At 43.5% G+C, this 24,462-nt stretch overlaps 1 protein-coding gene across 1 annotated transcript in view; it reads right to left on the bottom strand.

The window, feature by feature from the left end:
• Window positions 1–24,462, bottom strand: part of LOC140212370 (rab effector MyRIP-like) — a 349,832-nt gene that overhangs the window by 215,489 nt on the left and 109,881 nt on the right. The window lies entirely within an intron of this gene.

Here is a 24,462-nt window from a genome sequence, read left to right as displayed (position 1 = left end):
AGCTCAGGGACTGAAATGTTATTGACGGGTGCAGCCACCCCCCACAATAAAGCCGACAGGGAGTCAGACCCCCTGAAAGAACGGACTAAGCAGACAGCTGCAAGTGAACGGGGTCCCACGAGAAGTGGAGCGACCGCTATGGTCTGTTGTAACTGTGGTGAAGAGGGACACGTTAGGCGGGAGTGTGAAGAACAGGAAGACCCTCAGAGAGTGAGCACCCGGGCACTGAAGCGAGAGACCCAGTGAGGGAATGGCCTGGCATCTCGGGGGGAAACATGTTCCCTGCAATATATCAAGGAACAAGCGAAAGCAAAAAAAAACCTATTCCTGAAGGCTCAGTGGGGCCGATCTCCAGTGTATCACTATGGATTGAGGGTATTCATACTGGAGCCATACTTCACACCAGCTCTCAGGTTACTCTGCTGTACCATTCATTTTACAACCGGTATTTGACGCATTTACCATTGACGTCACGCAGTGCGCCAGAGATCTGGGGTCTCAGTATGGATGACTATCCGTACGATGATTACTTGTCATTGAAGCTGGAGTTTTCGGAGGCAGATGTGGGAGTGGCTGAGGTCCTTGATATATAGTGCTGGTTTGTCCAGATCCAGTCGAGAGGGATGAAGCTCCAATTCTCGTGGGGACCAATACTCCAATTGTCAGGAGCTAGTGGGAGCCTGCAAGGAGAATTTTGGAGAGAGCTTTCTGAAAACATTGTCCATTCACCCTGTGTTCTGAGCTGCTTTTGAGGAAGTGTGTAGCCGCACTGGGCTGGATATTGAGCATAAATGAGGGACTGTGTGGTTCACCCAATCCAAAGTTATGGCCTGAAGTAGCAGCTAGAGTGACAGTGAGTGTCAGAAACACTTTAGAGGGGAGGTCACCCTCAGGCGATGGCTACCAATGGTTCACCTCTTTCCAGTGACAGTAATGTCTGGTGTCTCAGTGAGACAAGCCGGGGAGAAACTCTCTCCAGAAAAGGGAAAGTATACTGTTGAGTCATTCAACTTTGGGGACTCCCCAGATCTGGAGGTTAGAAGAAGAGGTTGATAGAGAAAATATTAAATCTGGAAGATGCCTTTTCTACTGATGAGTTTAATGTGGGTCATTCCAAGAGAACTCGCCACACCATCTGGGTGACAGAGGACACCCCATTTGGAGAAAGGTTGCGGCGACTGCCGCCTTCAGAGCTGAAGGACGTTTGGCAACATCTGTGTAAGTTGAAGGAAGCTGGAATCATCGGAGTCCAAAAGCCCTTATACGTCTCCAGTAATGGTAGCTAGGAAGAAGAATGAGAAGATATGGATATGTGTGGACTATTGGACTCTGAGCAGGTGTACAGTCTCTGACCAGTATACGAGGATGCGCTGGCCTGCCTGCGTGGTGCAAAGTGGTTCAGTGTGCTGGACTTGAGGAGTGGATATCACCAGATCCCCATGAGTGAGGCTGATAAAGAGAAGTTGACATTTCTATGTCCACTGGGATTCTTCCAGTTTGGAAGGATGCCCCAGGGAACATCAGGAGCCCCTGCGACATTCCAGCCTGTCATAGAGAAAGCGGTGGGAGATATGAACTTGCTCGAGGTATAGGTGTATCTGGATGACCTCATAGTGTTTGGGTCCAGCTTGGAGGAACATGAAACGAGGCTATTTAAGGTGCTGGGCTGCCTGAAAGCTGAAGGGTTAAAACTTTCCCTGGACAAGTGTCAGTTCTGCAAGATATCTGTCAACTATGTTGGGCGCATAGTCCCACAGGATGGAATAGCTACAGAGGGGTGCCTGAGTAAACAAAGCCCAAGACTGTGAGCACTTTGCGTTTGTTCCTTGGATTTTGTGGGTACAATCGCAGGTTCGTGAAGGACTACTCCAAAGGGAGTCACCCTTTAAATCAGCTTCTGTGTGATTACCCTCCCTTGGGGAAGAAAGGGAGGAGAACAAAAGGAGAGGAGGGTAAAGATTATCTTAGCCCTTCGGAGCCTTTTGGAGTGAGATGGGATGTGAAATGTGAAGAGGCCTTTCAGTTGCTGAAGGAACTGCTGACGAAAGTGCCTGTGCTGGCTTTGCAAGCCCCTGATTGTCGTATGTACTGCATACGGATGCCGACAGAGAGGGCTTCGGGGGTTGGACCTGTTGTGCTTATCAGCTGGAGTCTGTCACCCTCTGACTGAAACTACCCCACATACAAGTTGGAGTTCCTGGCATTGAGATGGTCTGTGGTGGATAAGCTAAATGACCATCTATATGGTGCCAAGTTCGAGGTGAGGATGTACAGCAACCCCCCAACTTATATCCTGACCTTTGAGAAATTGGATGCTACAGGTTATTGGTGGATGGCGGCGTTGCCTGTCTATGATTTCAGCTGAAGTACCAGCCTGGAAGTTGGAAGACTGATGCTGATGCTTTGTCCCGATGTGCGGATGAAGGGCTGGACAGCGATGGAGAGTGGGAGAGCGTTCCTGCCCTGGGATTCTCGCATGGATAAAGCAGCGGCTTATTCGCAGTAGGCAAAGAGTGGGAATAAAAGGAGCCTTTTCTGACTGGCTGCTGGAGACTCGTGGTGTTCCACAGGGGCCTGTGTTGGGACAAATTCTTTTTACATTATATGTCAATGAATTAGATAATGGAATTGATGGCTTTGTTGCAAAGTTTGCAGATGATATGAAGGTAGGTGGAGGGACAGGTAGTTTTGAGGAAGTAGAGAGGCTACAAAAGGACTTAGACAAATTAGGGGAATGGGCAAAGAAATGGCAAATGGAATACAGTGTTGGGAAGTGTATGGCCATGAACTTTAGTAGAAGAAATGAAAGGATTGACTATTTTCTAAATGAAGAGAATATACGAAAAACTGAGATACAAAGGGGTCCTTGAGCAGGATTTCCTGAAGGTTACTTTGCAGGTTGAGTCTGTGGTGAGGAAGACAAATGTTAGCATTCATTTCAATAAAATGAGAAGATAAAAGCATGGATGCGATGTTGAGACTTTATAAAGCTCTGGTGAAACTTCACTTGGAGAACTGTGAGCAGTTTTAGACTCCTTATCTTGGAAAGGATGTGCTGAAACTGGAGAGGGTTCAAAGGAGGTTCACGAAAATGATTCCAGGATTGAAAGGTTTGTCATATACACAGCGTTTGATGGTTCTGGGCCTGTATTCACTGGAATTCAGAAGAATGAGAGGTGACCTCATTGAAACCTATTGAGTGATGAAAGGCCTTGATAGAGTGGATGTGGGGAGGATGTTTCCTCTGGTGGGAGAGTCTAATACTCTCAGAATAGAGGGGTGTCCTTTTAGAACAGAGATCAGGAGGAATTTCTTTAGCCAGAGAGTGGTGAATCTGTGGAATTCTTTGCCACAGGCATCTGTGGCGGCCACGTCTTTTTGTATATTTAAGGCAGAGGTTGATAGATCCTTGACTGGTCAGGGCATGAAGGGATACAGGAAAAGGCAGGAGAATGGTGCTGAGGGGAAAATTGGATCAGCATAATGAAATGGCGGCGTAGACTTGATTGGCCAAATGCTAAATCTGCTCCTAAATCTTAAAGCCGAAATTCTTATTGACAAGTTAAGAGCCTGTGGTATTAAATGAAAGATTGTAGCATGTATAGAACATTGGCTAATTGGCAGGAGGCAAAGAATAGGAATAAAGGGAGCCTTTTCTGGTTGGCTGCTGGTCTGTGTTGGGACAACTTCAGTTTACTTTACATGTCAGTGATTTGGATGTTGGATATTGGAATCAGAATCAGGTTTAATATCATCGGCATATGTCATGAAATTTGTTAACTTCACGGCAGCGGTACAATGAAATACATTATAAATAGATACAGACAAAAAACAAAGTTACATTAAGCATATATATGTCTATTCAATAGTTAAGTTAAAATAAGTAGTTGATAAAAAACAGAAATAAAAAAAAAGGAGTGAGGTAGTATTCATGGGTTCAATGTCCATTTAAGAATCGGATGGCAGAGGGGAAGAAGCTGTTCCTGAATTGTTGAGTGTGTGTCTTCAGGCTTCTGTATCTCCATCCTGAATGGGGGAGAAGAGGCGAGTTGTGGTGATTGGGGATTCGTTGGTTAGGAGAACAGAAATGAGGTTCTGTGTACAAGAACAAGATTACCGGATAGTATGTTACCTCCTAGATGCCAGGGTACGGGACAGCTCAGATCAAGCATTCTCAAGTGAGAGGTCCACACCAGTACCAATGACATGGGTCGGAGGAGTGATAGGCCCATAAAATCAGTTCAGGGAGTTAGATACTAAGTTAAAGGACAAGGTTGTGATCTCAGGATTGCTGCCCATGTCACATGATAGTGATAGTGGTTTGCCATTGCCTTCTTCTAGGTAGTGTCTTTACAAGACAGGTGAAACTAGCCATTATCAATACTTTTCAGAGATCAGCTGCCTGGTGTCAGTGGTCGCATAACCAGGACTTGTGATATTCACAGGCTGCTTTATGACCAACACCCACAAGCTCCCATGGCTTCATGTGACCCTGATCAGGGATGGGGAGAGCTAAGCAGGTGGTACAACTTGCCAAAGGGTGACCTGCAGGCTAGCAGTGGGAAGGAGCACCTTACACCTCCTCTGGTAGAGACATATCTCCACCCTGCCAGCCGTACACCTGAACTGGAGGGGGAGAAATATTCTTGCAGAAGAGTTGCACAGGGAGGAGGAGGCTGGTTAAGCTAGAGTTGCAAGGGGATAGGAACCAGAGTGCCAGAGTAGATAGTGGAGTGATTGTGGGGAAAGATGTTATTAAGGCACATATAAAGTCAGGAATCAAAAGGCTGAGCATGGTGGGACAGATGTTCTGAGCTGTGTATATTTCAATTCAAGGAGTCTTGTTGGAAATGCATATGAATTAGGGCATGAATCAAGAACATGGAATTTTGATATTGTAGCCACTAATGAGACTTAGTTGCAGGAGGTGCAGGACTGGCAGCTCAATGCTCTGGGTCTTCGACGTGATAGAGGGGGAGGGATTAATGGGGAGAGGTGGTATTACTAGTTAGGAGAAACATCTCAGCAGTGCTTAGTCAGGACAGACTGGAGAGCTTATTGTCTGGGACCCACATACTGTAAAAGGGCTGTCAAATGTGTTCAGGAATGCTTTCTTTATCAGTACATAGTGGTCCCAACTAGAGAGCGTGTGATACTAGATCTCCTGTTAGTGAGCGATGCCGAGCAGGTGACAGAAGTTTGTGTGGAAGATCTCTTTGCATCTTGTGATCAAAATGCCATTAGTTCCAAGGTAATTATGGAAAAGGAGAGGTCTGGTCCTCGGGCTGAGATTCTCAACTGGAGAAGGGCCAAGTTGGATGGCATCAGATAGGGTCTGGCAAGTGTAGATTGGGACAAATTGTTTTCTGGCAAAGGTGTACTAGGTAAGTTGGGGGGGACCTGGAAAGTGAAATTTTGAGAGTGCAGGGCTTGTATGTTCCTTTCAGAATAAAAGGCAAAGATAGGTTTAGGGAACCTTGGTTTTCGGGAGATTTTGAAGGAATAAGGAAGAGTTGCACAGCAGGTATATCCAGGTAAGAGCAAATGAGATACTTGGGGAGTATAAGAATTACAAGAAAACACTTAAGAAAGAAATCAGGAGGGCTAAACGAAGGCCTGAGGTTACCCTAGCAGGCAGGGTAAAGGAGAATGCTAAGGGTTTCTATAGATACTGTATATTAAGTACAAAAGGATAGCAAGGGATAAAATTGGTCCTCTGGAAGATCAGAGTGGTAATCTATGCATGGAGCTAAAAGAGATCGGAGAGATCTTAAATGGATTTTCAGATATAGAGCCTACTAATGTAAGGTAATGCGGCAGTGTGGTCTTGGACGCTATGCAGATTACAGAGGAGGAGAAGGTGTTTGCTGATTTGAAGCAAATTAGGGTGGACAAATCCTCGGGGCCTGACAAGTGTTCCCCTGGACCATGTGGGAGGTTAGTGCCGAAATTTCAAGGGCCTAACAGAGATATTTAAAACATCTTTAGCCACAAGTGAGGTGCCAGAGGTTTCAAGGACAGGGTGTTGCTCAGTGTTTAAGAAAGATTCTAGGAATAAACCAAGAATTATAGGCGGGTGAATCTGACATCTGTAGTGAGAAAGTTATTGGAAGGCATTCTAAGGGAATGGATATATGAGTATTTGGATAGATGGAGACTGATTAGGGATAGTCAATATGGCTTTGTGCATGGTAGGTCATATCTCACCAATCTTTAGAGTTTTTAAGGAAGTTATCAAGAACATTGATGAAAGTAAGACAACGAATGTTGTCTACGTGGACTTTAGCAAGGCCTTGACAAAGTTCCACATGGTAGACTGGTCAAGAAGGTTGAATCACTTGGCATTTAGGATGCGGTAGTAAATTAGATTAGACATTGGCTTTTTGAAAGAAGCCAGAGAGAGGTTGTAGACAATTGCCTCTCTGACTGGAGGCTTTTGACTAGTGGCATCCATTGTTGTTTGTCATTTATATCAACAATCTGTGTGATAATATGGTAAAATGGATCAGCAAATTTGAAGGTGGCATCAAGATTGGAGGTGTAGTGGAGAACAAGGAAGACTATCAAAGTTGCAGCAGGATCTGAACCAGCTGGAAAAATGGGCTGGAAAATGGCAGATGGAATTTAAGGCAGGTAAGTGTGAGGAGTTACACTTTGGGAGGACCAACCAGTGTAGGTCTTGTATGGTGAGTGGGAGGGCACTGAGGAGTGTTGTAGAACAGAGGGATCTGGGAATACAGATCTATAAATCCTTGAAAGTGGCATCACAGGTTGTAAAGAAAACTTTTGGTCTTCATAAATCAATGTATTGAGGACAAGAGTTAGAATATTGTGCTGAAATTGTGTAGACATTAGGGAGTGATCATTTGGAGTATTGTGTCCAGTTTTGATCACCTACCTAACATGTAAGATTGATGCAAACAACAGGAATTCTGCAGATGCTGGAAATTCAAGCAACACACATCAAAGTTGCTGGTGAACGCAGCAGGCCAGGTAGCACCTCTTCCTAGAGATGCTGCCTGGCCTGCTGCGTTCACCAGCAACTTTTATGTGTGTTGCATGTAAGATTGATGGGAGATTTGATAGGGGCATACCAAATTATGTTGGGTATAAATACAGTAAATGCAAGCAGGCTTTTTCCACAGAGACTACAAGTAGAGGTCATGGGTTAAGAGTGAAAGGTGAACTGTTTAAGGGGAACATGAGGGAAATCTACTTCACTCAGGGGGTGGTGAGAGAGTGGAATGAGCTGCCAACGGAAGTGGTAGATGTTGGTTCAATATTGACGCTTCAGAGAAATTCCAATAGGTATGGAAGGGGTATGGAGGACAATGGTCCAAATGAAGGTTGGTGGGCTAGGCAGATTAATTTGGGTATTGACCCAAAAGCTAACTATCCCTTTTCCATTGGAGATGCTGTTCAACCCATAGCATTCATCCATTCGTATTCTGTGCTCCAGATTCAAGCACCTGCAGTTTCTTGTGTCTTCATTCCATAAGTACATCTGGTGAATGTTTTCTGCATTTCATCGACTGCATGTACATCTTCCCTTTTTTGTCTGGGAGACTACTTAAAGCAAAAATCCTCTAATCATGCACGCAATTCTCTTCTAGCAGAGGCTAACATGTCCACTGCCTTCATAATTGCTTTCAGTATCTGTGGACAAGGATACTTGGGTTCCTGTCAATATCCCACCATTTAAAAAAGTGCCTTGGATTTCTACTGAAGTAAATGACCATACTGTTTGACATAATATTTTATCTGCTGCGTTGCTGCCTACACACTTTATCTGTCTCTTGCCCCCTGAACTTCCTCGGCATTTTTCTTACAGGTCACACTGCCAGCTTGCAGTGTATTATTGACATCCAGATCATTGACCTAGGCTGTGAATAGCTGTGTTCCCTTCACTGATCTCTGCAGCATCCACTGGCTGCAGCTTGTAAGTGATCCACACACTCCTCATCACTATTTTCTGTCCATGGACGTTCTTCAGTCCACACCAATGTCTTGTTGAAAGCCTCTGGAAGTACAAATACACTACTGGTTCACCCTACCTATCACAACCTCAAAAAACTCTTACAGGGCTGACTCTGTCAAAGCAATTATTATGGTATAGAGCAACACACAGACAGTGCTGGAGAAACTCAGCAGGTCAGGCAGCATCTATGGAGGGAAATGAACAATCAATGTCTTGGGTTGAGACCATTCGCTGAGTTCCTCCAGCACTTTGTGTCTGTTGCTCAATATTTCCAGCATCAGTAGATTACGTCATTGTGTCCTTCTACCATTTCTGATTAATAAATTTCACCATTTTCCCTTGATTCATTGTCAGGCTAATGGAAATCAAACACGAACTACAGGCTCCAGAAATTTGAACTGAAAACAGAAAATGTAAATGCAGTTCCAGCAGCGTTTATTAGAAGATCAAAGGAGTTAACATTTCTGGTCAAAGACCCTTCATCAGAACTGGGAAGGAGACTAAAGAAGCTCGTTGAGCTGCAGGGAGGGCAAGGAAGTGGCTGCCTCTGGTAGAGTAAGTATCAGGCTAACCATTTCCCTTTCCTCCATGGTAATTAGATTAGATTAGATTATGAGGACACACAGTCCTCTTTATTTAGTAATGCATGCATTAAGAAATGATACAATGTTCCTCCAGTATGATATCACAGAAACACAAGACAACCCAAGACTAAAAAAACTGACAAAAACCACATAATTATAACATATAGTTACAACAGTGCAAAGCAATACCGTAATTTGATAACAGACCATGGGCACGGTAAAAAAAGACTCAAAGTCTCTCGAAAGTCCCATCATCTCACGCAGACGGCAGAAGGGAGAAACTCTCCCTGCCATGAACCTCCAGCACCGCAAACTTGCTGATGCAACACCCTGGAAGCACCTGACCACAGCCGACTCGAGTCCTTCTGAAAACTTCGAGCCTCCGATCAGCCCTCCGACACCAAGCGCTGAGCACCATCTCTGCCAAGCACTTCAACCCCAGCCCCGGCAACAGACAATGCCGAGGATTTGGGGCCTTCCCCTCCAGAGATTCTGGACCACACAGTAGCAGCAGCAGCGAAGCAGGCATTTCAGAAGTTTCTCCAAATGTTCCTCCGTGCTTCTCACGTCTGTCTCCATCAAATCAGGATTGTGCATGGCATCCTACCTAACAAATACGATATCATTTCAGAGCGGCCACGCGCGCTGCGTCACGCCGCCATCTTCTCCTCCCCTCCTCCTAATAATTGGTCAAGTATTGTCACATACATCATGATATAGTGAAAAACTTTGGTTTGGATATCATCCAGACAGACTGTTCCGTACTAAAGTACATCAAATTGGTACAAATCAGACAAAAAACAGAATACTGAATTTTGTGTTAAAGTTAGAGAAAGTACAATGCAGGTAGACAGATAAAGTGCAAGGTTGATTGGGAGATTAAGAGTTCCTTTTTAGCATGTAATTCAAGAGTATTATAACAGAGGACTGTTGTTATCAAGCCTTTGTATCTTCCACCCAATGAAAGTTTGGGAAAGATTAGTGCGCTTACAGAAGGGAAATGGATAGGACCTGAAGACACAGGAGGCTGTTGGTGTTGGAATCTGGAGCAAAACACAAGATACTGGAGGAACTTAGCATATCAGGCAATATCTAGAGAGGAAAATAGGCAGTTGACTTTTCAGATAGACACCTTTCATGTGGACATGGTTGACATTGCAGGTTGGGACATATCAGAACAAGCATCTGAACCTGAAATACTGACTGAAGAGTGTTGCCTGACTCACTGAATTCTAGCAAGAAACTCCACCTGTTTGTAGGTGTTTTGAAGAAATTGAAAACTGGCTGACAACTCAGAGGTTATGAGGAGCATTTTTCTTGTGTGGTGAGCACTGGTCTGCTTCCTTGAATGGCCAGGGATTACAGTGGCATTCCAGGGGAAACAATTTCAGCTCTAGGGAATGAAGCTAACTAAGTTACACTAAAATAGGGACACAATGCATGTAATGGCCCCTATAGTTTTATTCTGCATCATACTAATATATTAATTCAATGTGTGGTTGCTGGAGTGACGCATTGCCAGAGTTTAGTCTGCCAGTCCTGTGTCAGCTGTGACTCATTGTTTGGCCCTTTCTTCTCAAAGTCAAACAATTGTGTGTTAGAGTTAAGAAACTTGAAGATGTAGAGTAAATGACAGGTGAGTGGGAGTATCGGTTCAAAGCAAATACAATCTGTTCTTTTTAAAGTAAGATGGGAATTCCGGGCTATTTGCCATTTCTGTGGCCTGGAAGAATCCATTTTCCATGCACAGCTCTTCCTTGAATAATTCGTCATGTTCTTCATGTCTGGCTACACTTGAGCTCCAGGCGCTGGAGCTTTGTACACCATATGTAAGCGGGTTTGGGGGGGTCAGGATCTCCTCAGTCTGAAAAAGTGGAGGGTTATGTAGGAGGAAAAGGTTAGATTGATCTTGGAGTAGGCTAAAAATTTGGCACAAGATCATGGGCTGAAGGGCCTGTAGAATGCTGTAACATTCAATGTTCTGTGCTCCTGGGACTGGCTGAGGTAGTCATTCACAGATTCAGGCAGCAGGTCGTCAAAAATCTCACCCAAGCTGAATGCCTACTCATCTACCACGAGTACATCTGTGCCAGGAGTCCATAGAGAAGAAGCATATGATGTCCACTGACACTCTGGAAAAGGATGGTAACACTTCATTTTTTTATTTCATCCATATTTATAATTAATGTAACATAATAAATTTGCAAATAAGCCTTTCTATATAAAATAGTTGATCTTGCACTAAAAAGGCAGGGAATTCAAATATGAATAACTGTATTCTTTCCAACGCCATAAATGCACATCTGTGACCTTTAAGAGCTTTGTGTTTGTAATTTATAAAGATGAAAGGGTTTAGTTCTTCCATCTTCTACCTATACTCAGGTTCCCTGTGTTCAAGTGGCACAATTATCAAACACATTATCTAATTAGCCACCAGGCCCCCATTCCTGCAATAGTTACTGATCCTTCAAATGGATATCTATTCTTCATTAAACTGTAATGTTTTAAAGATGCAAATTATGATCTTTTCAATTTTTAATTGACTATTTAGAGTAAGTGATCAGGCCACTGTAATAATAGACACTTAAAGGAGACACAAGAGACTCCAGATGCTAGAATCTGGAGCAAATAACAACCTGATAGAGAAGTTCAGTGGGTCAAGCGGCAAATAGAAACATAGAAAACCTACAGCACAATACAGGCCCTTCAGCCCACAATGCTGTGCCAAACATGTACTTACTTAGAGATTACCTAGGGTTTCCCAGAGTCCTCTATTTTTCTAAGCTCCACGTACCTATCCAGGAGTCTCTTAAAAGACCCTAAATGTGCAAGGAAAGAAAATGTCAATGTTTCAGGTCAAGGCTCTGAGCTGTATTTGTACAAAAGCACGTGGCACATTTAGCAGAGGAGGATCACCCACCTCTTGCAAACAACAGATTTCCGAAGAGGATGTAGAGAAGGATTCAAAGGTCCTTGTCTTGGTTCATCCCAAGCACTGCATAATGGAGAATCTCTGATCTATTCCCAGGATCACACACCAAGGCAGATATCAAATGCTGCTGGAACAGCATTAACTCAGTGAAGGAAGCCCTTGCTTTGCCCACAACCTGCTCATCTTCCAGCCTGGCGAGGTGTCTATAAGGGAATGCTCCATTTGGGTGCAAGAGTAGGTGCTGAGGGAAGCACTGCTGTTTGGTGCAGTCAATGCTAAGCCTCTGGGAGAAAGAACCACAGTTTAGGGTCATTCATTATCACGCATGAAGGGGCTGAGTCAGATGGGGAAGCCCTCAAGCATTGAAATAGAGGAGACCACAGGACCATAAGACATAGAAGGAGAACTAGACCATTTGGTGTGTCACTTATGTATGTGTAACTGTTCAGCAAATTTTCTAGTAATTGTAGAAGCTTCTCAGATTTTCAGCAGCAGACATCATACCATTTGAATCTGGCTATTTTATAGGTTAACTGCTATCACTGCAATGTTGTTACCTCTAGTCTGAGTACGAGATGACCAAAACTTCTTTTTGTCTTCCATTATTTGTTCTTACTACACTTACAGTATTAAAACAGCTATAATCACCAAGTTTATGCCTCATTCTTGACTTCCAAAGAATCTCTGGATCAATATCACCAAGTTCCAAGCGGCCATTGAGTCTGGTCCACTATTCAATTACGATTGATTTATTATCCCTCTCAATCCCATTCCACTGCCTTCTTCCTACAGCCCTTGACATCCATACTGATCAAGAACCATTCAACCTCTGCTTTAAATATACCCAAAGGCTTGGCTTCCACAGCTGCCTGTGGCAATGAAATCCGCATATCTTCAACCTCTGGCTAAGGAAATTCCTCAACTCTGTTTAAAGGGATTTCCTTCTATTCTGAGGCTGTGCCCTCTGGTCCTGGACACTCCCACTATTGGAAACATTACCTCCACATCCACTCTACTTAGGCCTTTCAATAGGTTTCAGTCAGACCTCCCTCATTCTCTTAACTCCAATGCGTACAGGCCGAGAGCCATTCATTATACGTCAGCCACTCATTTCCATGCTTCTTTTTACGTTATATGTCAATGACTTAGATGATAGAATTGATGGCTTTCTTGCAAAGTTTGCAAAGATAGGTGGAGGGGCAGGTAGTTTCGAGAAAGTAGAGAGGCTACAGAAGGACTGAGACAGATTAGGAGAATGGGAAAAGAAGTGGCAGATGGAATACAGTGTCTGGAAATGTGTAGCCATGTAATGTGGTAGAAGAAATGAAAGGGTTGACTATTTTCTAAATGGAGGGAAAATACAAAAATCTGAAGTACATAGAGACTTAGGAGTCCTTGTGCAGGATTCCTTAAAGGTTAATTTGCAGGTGAAGTCCATGGTGAGGACAGCAAATGTGCTGTTAGCATTCATTTCAAGAGGACTAGAATATAAAAGCAAGCATATAATGTTGAGATTTTATAAATCACTGGTGAGGCCACACTTGGAGTATTGTGAGCAGATTGGGCCCCTTATCTTAGAAAAGATGGAGAGATTTCAAAGGAGGTTTACAAAAATTATTCTAGGTTTAAACGGCTTGACAAATGCAGAGTGTTTGATGGCTCTGGGCTTGTATTCACTAGAATTCAGAAGAATAAGGGGTGACCTTATTGAAATCTATTAAATGGTAAAAGGCCTTTATAAAGTGGATATGGAGAGAATGTCTCCTAGGATGGAAAAGTCTAGGACCAGATTAGAAGGACATCCTTTAATAAAGGAGATGAGGAGGAATTCCTATGAGTATTTAAGGCAGAGGTTGATTGATCAGGGCATGAGGGATATGAGAAGGCAGGAGATTGGGGTTAAGAGGAATAATGGATCAGACATGATGAAATGGCAGAGCAGACTTGATAGGCCAAATAGCCTAATTCTGCTCCTATATCTTATGGTCCTCATACATTAATCCTTTCATTCTGAGAATCATTCTCATACATCTCCTCTGGGCCCTCTCCAATGCCAGCACATCCTTCCCTAGATATAGGGCCCAAAACTGCTCACAATGCTCCAAATTCTAGTCCCCTGGAAATGACTAATAACATTACATGTATCTTCCTGACTCAGCCTGCAAGTTAACCCTGAGGAAGTCCTGCATTAGGGCCCTCAAGTACCTCTGTGCCTCTGATTTCTGAATTCACTCCCTGTATAGAAAATAGTTTACACCTTTATCCCTTCTATCAAACTACATGACCATATACTTCCCTACACTATATTCCATCTTCTACTTCTTTGTCCATTCTCCTAATCTGTCTAAGTCCTTCTGCAGACTCTCTACTTCCTCAAAACTACCTTCCCCTCCACCTAATCTTTGTATCTTCCACAAAACTGACCACAAAGTCATCAGCTTTGTCACCCACATACAGTATAACACGAAGAGGCAGTTCCAACATTGACCCCTGCAGAACACATCCAGTCAGCTGCAGCCAACCAGAAAGGGCCCCCCTTATTCCTAATCTTTGCCTTCTGCCAATCTTCTGTCCCTGCTAGAATCTTTCCTGTAATACCATGGGCTCTTGTTTAGCATCCACATGTGCGGCATTTTGTCAAAGGCCTTCTGAAAATCCAAGTAAACAATATCAACTGACCTTCCTTTGTACATCCTGCCTGTTATTTTCTCAAAGTAAATCCCATAGAATTGTCCAGTAATATTTTCTCTTAAGGAAACCATGCTGACTTCGGACTACTTTATCATGTGCCTCCAACTACCCTGAAAACTCACCTTTAATAATGGACTTTAACATCTTGCCAACCACCAAGGTCGGACTAACTGGCCTATAATTTCTAGCCTTTTGCCTCCTTCCCTTCTTAAAGAGTAGAGTGACGTTTGTGATTTTCCAGTACTTACTAAGTTTAAAAATGAATCTAGTCCTTTCCTGGTATATATGACCCACATAAGCTGTGATCTGAGCTTCCTTACAGCTTTGTGGATGGTATTAAACTGGTATTTCTTCAGGATCCTGCAACCCTTCCAGAAACCGTGGAAATATAGGGGAGACAGGTGGCACCAACAGGTTCCTCCTCATTGTTTGGTTTCCTGTTTTTTCTGTCAGTCCTTCTAAGGGCCCGATTGACTTCCTTCACCTTGTAGCCATTCTATAGGAAGCTCATGTGTAATTATCTTATTTCCTTGGGGAGACTCTTTGGGTCTGAAATCATTTTTGCACAGTTAATCAAGTTGGAAAGAAACACTCTAAGTTGGGAGGCATGATGGTGGCTGTTATTGTTGAGGTATAAATCCGTGTGAGTGGGATTCCATCTGGTTTCTGTCATATTAGGAACAGGGGGCAACCATTCTTCTCCATCTCCATCAGAAATTGAATGTTTGGATGGATGCTGGTCAGATGGTGGTGGAACGGTTCATGAGAGTTCCCATTCAGGACAGCTTGGTCCTTCTGTGGCCAAGGCTTGATTGACCTTTTTGAACACACCCTTACATCGGCGTACTTCCTCTATAAGGGGAAATACTCTGAACAAACAGACGGATTGGCCATGGGATCGCCCTTGTCACAGGCTATTGCTAATTTCTATGTGGAGGACTTTGAGGAGAGGTCTCTGAGTTCATTGCCCTTACGCACCAAATACTTCTTCAAAGACGACACCTTTGTAATGTGGCCTCATGGACTCCAGGCACTCCAACAGTGAAATCGGAGCAGCGTATATCAGCCAGATGGGACACACATTGGAAACTCACATCAAGAAACCCAGGAGGTGTATCCCTTTGGGTTACCCTGAGAAGTCGGCAGTAGCAGAACACCTCATTCACAGTGGCCATAGGATTGACTTCGACGGCACAAAACTACTGTGCCGTGCCAACGGTTTTTGGGACCGTCTGGTAAGGGAAGCCATTGAAATAAAACTGGAGAAAAAGAGTTTCAACCAAGACAAAGGGCTTGCTCTAAAAAAGAATAAGAATTCAATTGTAAACAAGGTAGAAGAGTGGAAACCTGACTGGATGAGGACTAAGCAATCAAGAGGGATGGACTATTGGTGTTTAAATACTAGTGCACCAGACATGCCTAGGCATCTTCCCTAATGAAGATGGCAGAGTTTGCCATCAAAACATCAATTATAATTGATCCTTGTACCTGGCTGGAAGCCTGAGAAGAATTTGTTTAACTTTGTCTGCCATTTCTATGTTCCTCATTACTACCTTCCAATGTCATTTTCCAGCGTTCCTTTGTCATTTCCTGTTTCTCTTTTATTCTTTATATATCTGAATAAAACATTTGGTATCCTGTTTTATACATGTACACACACCAAGCTCAAGAAAAATTTTGGTCCCTCGGGCATGAATGAATTAAAATGTGGGCATGCTCAATAGTTTGTCAGTAATTTGTATGTAAGGATGTATTTGGAAATCACTCCAAGCAATATTTTAAACTTCAATGTTCAAAATAAATTTATAATCAGAATACATTTACAGTAGATACAACCCTGAGATTCATTTTCTTGCATGCATACTCAATAAGTCCAATAACCATAATAGAATCAATGAAAAACCATATCACTCAGTGTGCAAAAGACAACAAACTGGCAAATATAAAAAGAAAGAAATAATAATAACAAATAAATAGATAAGGAATATGTCAAGAACTTGAGATGAAGAATTCTTGAAAGTGAGTCCACTGGCTATGCGAACATTTCAGTGTGCAATAAGTGATGTTGAGCAACTTCATCCCCCGTGGTTCAGGAGCCTGATGGTTGAGGGGTAATAGCTATTCCTGAACCTGGTGGTGTGAGTCCTGAGGCTCCTGTATCTTCTTCCTGATGGCAACAACAAGAAGGGAACATGACCTGGTGGTGGGGTCTCTGATGATGGAAACTGTTTTCCTGTGACAACACTCCCTATAGATGTGCTCAATGGTGGGGAGGGCTTTACCCTGATGGACAGGGTCATATTCACTACTTTTTATAGGATTTTCCGTTCAAAGGCATTTGTGTTTCCATACCAGGTGGTGATGCAGCCAGTCTATATTCATCAAAGCTTGTCAAAGTTTTAGGTGTCATGCCAAATCTTTGCAAAACCCTAAGGAAGTAGAGACACTGCCATGCTTTCTTTGTAATTGCACTTACATGCTAGGCACAAGACAGGTCCTCTGAAATGGTGACACCAAGGAATTATAAGTTGCTGACTCTCTCCACCTCTGACCCTCCGATGAGGACTGGCTCATGGACCTCTGGTTTCCTCCTCCTGAAGTCAATAATCAGCTGCTTGGTTTTGTTGACATTGAGTGAGAGGTTGTTGTTGTGGGACCACTCAGCCGGATTTTCAATCTCCCTCCTATATGATGATTCGTCACCATCTTGGTTTTAGCAAATGACAGTGGTGAAATCAGTAAAATTGAATATGGTTCTTAGCCGTACAGTCACAAGTGTAAAGAAAATAGAGCAGGGGCCTAAGCACTCAGCCTTGTGGTGCAACTATGTTGGTGGAGATTGTGGAGATGTTGTTGCCAATCTGAACTGATTGGGTCTGTCAGTGAGGAAAGCAAAGATCCAACTGTCCATGGAGGTACTGTGACCAATGTCTTGATTCGTATTGAGGGGATGATGGTATTGAATGCCAAGCTGTAGACAATAAGGAGCATCCTGATGTATGCATCCTTGCTGTTCAGATGTTCAAGGGTTGAGTGAAGAGCCAATGAGAGGGCACCTGCAGTAGACTTGTGGTGCTGGTAGGCAAATTGGAGCGGATCGAAGTCAGTACTCAGGTAGGAGTTGATATGTTGCATCACCAACATCTCAAAACACTTCAACGCTGTGGATGTATGTGCTACTGGATGATAGTCATCACCAGCCTCTCAAAATACTTCGTCACTGTGGATGAGAACAATTGAGGCATGTTACCACATTCTCTTAGATGCCAGGATAATTGAAGCTTGCTTGAAGCGAGGCATTGGGGGTACCTCAGACTGTAGAAGAGAAAGGATAAAGATCTCAGTGAACATTCTAGCCAGTTGACCAGCACGGGTCTTTAGTACTTGGCCAGGTACCCTACCTGGGCTAGATGCTTTTCGTGGGTTCACCTTCCTGAAGACCGCTCACATGTCAGTGTCAGAGGTTGAGACCACAGGATCATCGGGGGCTGTGGGAGTTTGTGATGATTCCTCCATGTTTTGACAGTCAAAGTGAGCACATTGAGCTCATTTGGCAGGGAAGCCCTGTTGTTACCTATGGCATCTGATTTAACTTTAACTTCATTCAATCCCTGCCATAACTGTCGAGCATCCTTCGCTGATCCAAGTTTAGTCCAGAATTGCCACTTTGTCAATGAGATGGGTTTCGTACCTGGACCTTTTGTAACTTCCTTGGTTGCTGAACTTGAATGCTTCTGATCTGACCCTTAGCAGATTGCGGATCTCCTAGTTCATCCAGAGTTTCTGTCTGGGGAAGATTCTGAATGATTTTGTGGGGAAATAGTCATATACAGCTGCTTTAACAAAGTCTGTTACAAACACAGTGTATTGAATCAGATCTAAAGGTGAGCCCTGAATATGGTCCGGTCCACTGACTGAAATCGATCGTGCAGCTGCCCCTCTGCCTCCCGTGATCAGCTCTTTGGTGTCCTTGTCTTTGAAGCCTTGCTCTTTAGCCTCCAACAGTATGCAGGTAGGGGAAACACAGCCAAGTGATCAGATTTCCCGAAGTGCAGTCTGTGCTTGGAACAGTAGGCAGTCGCTGTTGTAGTACAGCGGTGATCTAGTGTGTCAGGACCACTGGTGCTACAGATTATATGCTAATGGTAATTTGGCAAGGATTTCTTCAAACAATCCTGATTGAAATCCTTGACTACAATATGAAATACAATGGGGTGGACTGTTTCTTGTTTGGAGACAGCATCATGAAGTATCTCAAGCGCTTGATTATAGTGATCGCTGGTGGTATGTAAACTGTGTTCAGATTCCCAGAGGAGGACTCCCTTGGTACATAGAACAAACGGCATTTGATCGTTCGGTGTTAAGATCGGGGTTAAACAAGTTTTCAAATCTTCAAACATTTTTTACAAGTTATCAGTATGAATTTACCCCTTCTATCACCTGGCATGATTAACATTTCCGGATAACTTTCAAATAGCCAATCCACATGTGTCAATTTGGGGTTGGAGTGTTTGCTAAGTGACAATAATGGTGGAATACACTCTGTAATGTAAGGATCTATTTCTTTTAGCGCAATGATTCCCCTCAGCACTGATTACTGACTGACATCTTACACATGCACATTGATTTGTTGCTCCGTCTGCAAAGAGAATCTACCAGTTAACTTGTACTCTGAGTGTGTACATTTATTTATTTGATATGTCATTGTATGGACACAACAAACTGGCTATGAGTGTGAACCTGAAAGTCAGTGAATATTACCAACTGCACCAACAGTTAAGAGATGACCAAATTCAGAAGAAGGGAGAGAGACAGCGTGAGGAAAGAGTGAACTGAACCAATACAGAGAAAGCAGTCACGGACACTAGAAAAGGGTACGTGAATAACTGTGCACATTACACAGTGAGAGGCTCACAACTAGTAAAACATAACGAGACAATGGCTTTCGTTGGGAAAGTTGACAAATTTGACAGTGCTAATGAGGACCGGGTATCGTATATCGAGAGGTTTTAACTCTATTGTAATGCTAATCATGTGGATGAGGTAAAGAAAGTTTCCACACTTCTTAGCTTAATGTGTGATAAATGTACAGTCTCTTACACAACTGAGTAACTCCTGAAAAGCCAGTAAGAAAGACGTCCGACGAAATTGTTGCAATTTTTGCAAAATCACTTTAGTCTAAAACCACTGGTAATGGCTGACACATTTAGATTTCACAAAAGGAACCAGTCAAAGAATGAAAGCATTTCTGAATACATTAATGAACAGTGCAAACTTTCCCAATACTGTGACTTCAGAGATGGACTTTCTGATGCATTTACAGGCTTGTATGTGGCATACATAGTCAAAGCACTCAAAAGAGGCCACTGTCAGAAATGGTGGCTGGTGGCGCAGTGAGATCAGCGCTGGACTCCGGAGCGAAGGTTCCCAAGTTCGAATCCAGGTTGGGCCACCCCCAAGCACATTTTTCATCCGTGCCAGGTTGAGTGTCGAATTAGCCACTTGGCCTCATAAAAAATACAAGGGTCAAGTCAGGAAAGGTTAATCCTGACACCACGTGCCAGACAAGCATGGCTGAATGTCTGGTACGACACGCTTAAAAAAAACTGTCAGAAAGAGACCTAACCTTAGAATAGGCATTGATCATAGCAATATGATTAGAGACTGCAGCAAAGGGTGTGGCAGAACTACAGAAAATGAGTTTATGAAACACACAAAATATCCTTCAATGGTGCAAAATGCCAAAAACGTTATTGATGTGGCAAACCCTCCCATGTTGCAACTGACTGTTGGTTCAAAATAAAAGTTTGCAGAAAGTTTACAGGCAAGACTACATAAAGCGAGTATGCAAGTCAGACAAAAAGCACAATGGAAGAGAAAAACCGCAGAGGGAAAAGTTTCAAACACAAAACCAAACAAATGCATAAAATGACTAAATGCGAAACTGAATCAGACAACACAGAGTCTGTCAAAGGTGAGCTGTCATGCCTAAAACTGCAAAGCATTACTGAAGCAGATTTCAAAATTATATGTATCATAATAGATGTGTCTGATGTAAAACTGAAAATGGAGCCTGATACAGGGTTAGCTTGTCTATTATTTCAGAGGCTGACTACAACAGACTGTTTTCTAAACTACCTTTAGAAAAGATCTCTGTGATGCTAAGGAAGTACAAAGGTGAAAAAATGTCTCCCAAGGCAAACTGAAAGTGAATGTGACATACGCAGGCAAAGCACAGCAGCTCGGTCTTCATTTATTGAAAAGTGGAAGGCCAGCACTTCTCGGATGTGAAAATCTAACTAGACCGGGACACAATCAAAGATCTTAATGTGTCATCATAAGGCAACTGTAGCCCAAATGGTAGTGCAGAGACTGTCACAGCTGCTTAATGCTAAGAAGAAGGTGTTTGAGAAGGGTATTGGTAAACTCAAAGGCATGAAGGCTAGAATTGAACTGGATAAAGCAGCAACACCGAGATTCCATAAAGCACGCCCTGTACCTTAAGTACTACATCCTAAAGTGGATGTTGGACTTCAGAGTTTGCAGGCATCTGCCATTCTCTCCAAGGCTGAGTGGAGTGATTGGGCCTTGCCCATTGTCCAGGTGATCAAGAAAGGGAAGATCGGAGCTGTTCGCATATGCAGGGATTTCAAAGTGAGCATCAACCCTGTGCTGTGTAGTATGCAGTATTCCCTGCTGTGAATAGAAGACATGTCTGCATTTTTGTCAGGCAGGGAGAGGTTTTCAAAGATTGACTTGTCACAAGCCTCTCTGCAAATGGAGATTGAGGAGTCTGGTAGGAAGCTCCATGCAATCAACACTCACAAGGGACAGTTTCAGTATAATTGTCTCATATTTGGCATCACATCAGCTCCAGCAATTTGGCAAAGAGCAATGGACCAAGAGCTCCAAAATATTTCAGGAACACAATGCTACTTCGATGACCACATTGTGACTGGCAAGAATGATGAAGAGGACCTCCAAAACTTTGCTTAAGTGCTTACCAGGCTGAGTGAGTATGGACTGCGTGCAAAGAGAGAGAAATGAGAGTTTTTCAAGAATGAAATCTCAGTTGTGGACATGTCGTTGACAAGCATGGCTTACATAAGTCACAAGAGAAGACTGAAGCAGTGCTACAGGCACCCAAAGCAGAAACTGTGTCACAACTCAAGCCATACTTGGGCCCTGTAAACTACTACCATCTGTTTCTCCCAAACATTGCTACAGTGCTACATCCATTGGACATACTGTTACAGACAGGAGCAAAGTGGGAATGGTCAGAAAGATGTGAAAGAGCATTCAAGGAAAAAAAAAGACTAATAACATCAGATGCTCACCCACTATGACTCATCTCTGCCCATCAGACTGGCATGCAATGCGTCCCCTTATGGCATTGGACCTGTTTCGTTGCACACTATGAAAGATAGATCTGAACGCACAATTGCGTTTGCATCAAGATTACTGATGAATGGAGAATGCAACTACCCACAAATCGACTGAAAGACCCTTAGTCTAGTATAGTGAAAGAATGTTCCACTATTACCTCTATAAACAAAAGTTTACGCTAGTGACAGATCACCAGCCCCTTGTGTCCATCTTCAATCCTAGGATGGGAATACCAACGATGCCTGCTACCCGGTTGCAATGTTGGGCACTTTTCCTAGGAGCTGACTCTTATGACATAGATTTCAAGGGTACCAAACATCACAGCAATGCTAACAGCTTGTCACGTCTTCCACTGCTGGCAACTGAAGAAGTCTTCATACTGTGACCCCGCAGAAGTGTTCCACACCGCATTGGTGGACCAGCTACCGGTAACAAATTCTGAAATACAAAGGGAAAGAAGGAATGACCAGTCTATGACATCACCATGCAGGGATGGCCAGCTCAGGGTAATCCTGTGTTTCCGGAGTTCTCAGTGAGATGAGACCAACTGTCTGTATGTTAAAGAACGCTGATGTGTGAATCTTGTGTTGTGTTTCCTTCTAAACTGCATACCAGAGTGTTAGAGAATGTGCATGAAGGACACTTGGGTACGGTCAAGGTGAAGAATCTCTCCCAGAGCTACGTTTGGTGGCTGGGAATAGATACACAGATGGACAACTTGACCAAAACCTGTTCACGATGCTACAAAGTTCAAAATGCACTTGCACAGGCAGTGTTACAGACATGGGAGTGACCATCTTCACCATGGTAAAGAGTGCATATTGACTCTGCTGGGCTATTCATGGACTCTATGTTCCTGATTGCTGTAGATGCTCATTCGAAGTGGCTGGAGGTCATACCAATGCAGTCCAGTGCATCAGAACAGACTGTTTCCACTCCGAGGACAATCTACTCTAGAAGTAGCTTACCTGAACAAATTGTGAGTGACAACAGACCACAATACATGTCAGAAGAGTTCAGGCTATTCATGAAGGAAAAAGACATCAAACGTTTCAAGTCAGTTCCTCACCACCCAGCAAAGAATGGGTTATCGGAAACTTTTGTCTAAACGTTCAAGAAGTCCATTAAAGCTATGGACAAGGGGAACATTTCTCTTCAGAACAAGGCTTATTGGAACTCCATGCGACGACAATTCAAACACCTGCAGTGCTGTTCATGAGCAGAAATCTGCGATCTCGCAGGGACCTCCTGAAACCAGATCTACGAAGGGAAGTGCAGAATAAACAGTTCAGACAGTTGCCAAGTAAATCAACAATGAGCTTCGAGGTTGGACAGGAAGTCCTATTGCGTGATTACTGAGAATACAAGAGGAGACCTAGCAGGATGGTTACAAGAACTGGACCATCAATGTACACAGTGGATGTTGGAGGTCAGACGGAGACATCATGTGGACCAGATACTGGATGCTCAGCCAAAGAACACACCTGAGTCAACAGTATCCAACACGATGGACACATTACAGCCACCGGAATTACCTCTCTATGTGTGTGTGTGTGTGTGTGTGTGTGTGTGTGTGTGTGTGTGTGTGTGTGTGTTTGTGTGTGTGTGTGTGTGCACACGCGCGCTTGTGTGGCTGTGTGTGTTTATGTGTCTGTATATGTGTGTGTCTGCCTGTGTGTGTGTGTGTGTGTGTGTGTGTGTGTCTGCCTGTGTGTATGGGTGTGTGTTTGTGTGTGAGTGCGCGCGCTTGTGCAGCTGTGTGTGTTTATGTGTCTGTATATGTGTTTGTATGTGTGTGTCTGCCTCTGTGTGTTTGTGTGTGTGTGTGTGTGTATGGGTGTGTATATGGGTGTGTGTTTGTGTGTCTATGTGTGTATCTGTCTGTGTCTGTGTGTGTGTGTGTGTGTGTGTGTGTGTGCGCGCAAGATTGGACTGCAGGTATCAACTTAATTCCTACCCTAAGCCTTAAGGATTTGATGCAGCCCAGTGGGGTGATGATATTATTTTAAGAAGAAGTGTTTCATTCGAAGTACCCAACTCCACACAAAAGGCAATTCACTAGCTGTGAGGAAGTGATGTGGAGATAATTAAAATCCGTGCTCTGAATGACTGCTCAAGTGTTTGATGCCTATTCAAGTGTTAGACAACTCAAAACTCATGAAGTAACAGTGGGAACTTTCCATTTCTTGAGTTGGAATCCCCTTCAAACTCCACATAAGATAACTTTTTTTATCTGTTAAGTGTACGGGGTCTTTCTTTTGTTACATTTTAAATGGCGACTTTGTTATGTTAATCTGGGGAATGCGACTTTGTTGTGCTGTAACACTGAAGAGAGTTTGTGCTAGCAGTTTGATTTACTTTAAATTGAGATAGCAGCGTTCTATTAGCCAATGGGTGGTTATGTGTCGTTTTGTTTTCGGATACCATGCTGTATGATATGACTGTGGACTGAGTTTCGGCGGGGAGTCGGAGGTGAGACGAGGAGGACCGCGGACGTGCGGAGAGGCTCCGGTCGATCACTCAGGGTGGTCCCCAGCCGTGAGTCGACGGAATTCGGGTGGTCGTCTGAAGTCGAATTGAGCTCCAATGGTAGCGCACGAAGAACTTGGACTTTGATAAGTGTTGGCGCCTTTTTTTTCCATTACTTTCCTCTCTGTATCAAATGTATATTAATGCCCTAGAATTAGTAATATCTATAAAGTGTATTTGTTAAAATTTACTGGGTGTACTGGCTGATGATTGATGTTGTGATTGATTCGGGCGGCCACCAACCCTGTGGGGAGTGTTGAAGCGGGTGCTGGGCTGGATTTCCCCTAGACATACACGAGCCAATATAACAGAACATTACATAAGTAATGGACTAGACATTGAGGCTTTCAGTATCTATTATC

This window comes from Mobula birostris, chromosome 19 (assembly GCF_030028105.1).
Source record: "Mobula birostris isolate sMobBir1 chromosome 19, sMobBir1.hap1, whole genome shotgun sequence".
NCBI lineage: Eukaryota > Metazoa > Chordata > Chondrichthyes > Myliobatiformes > Myliobatidae > Mobula > Mobula birostris.
This window is presented reverse-complemented; position numbering and strand designations above follow the sequence as displayed.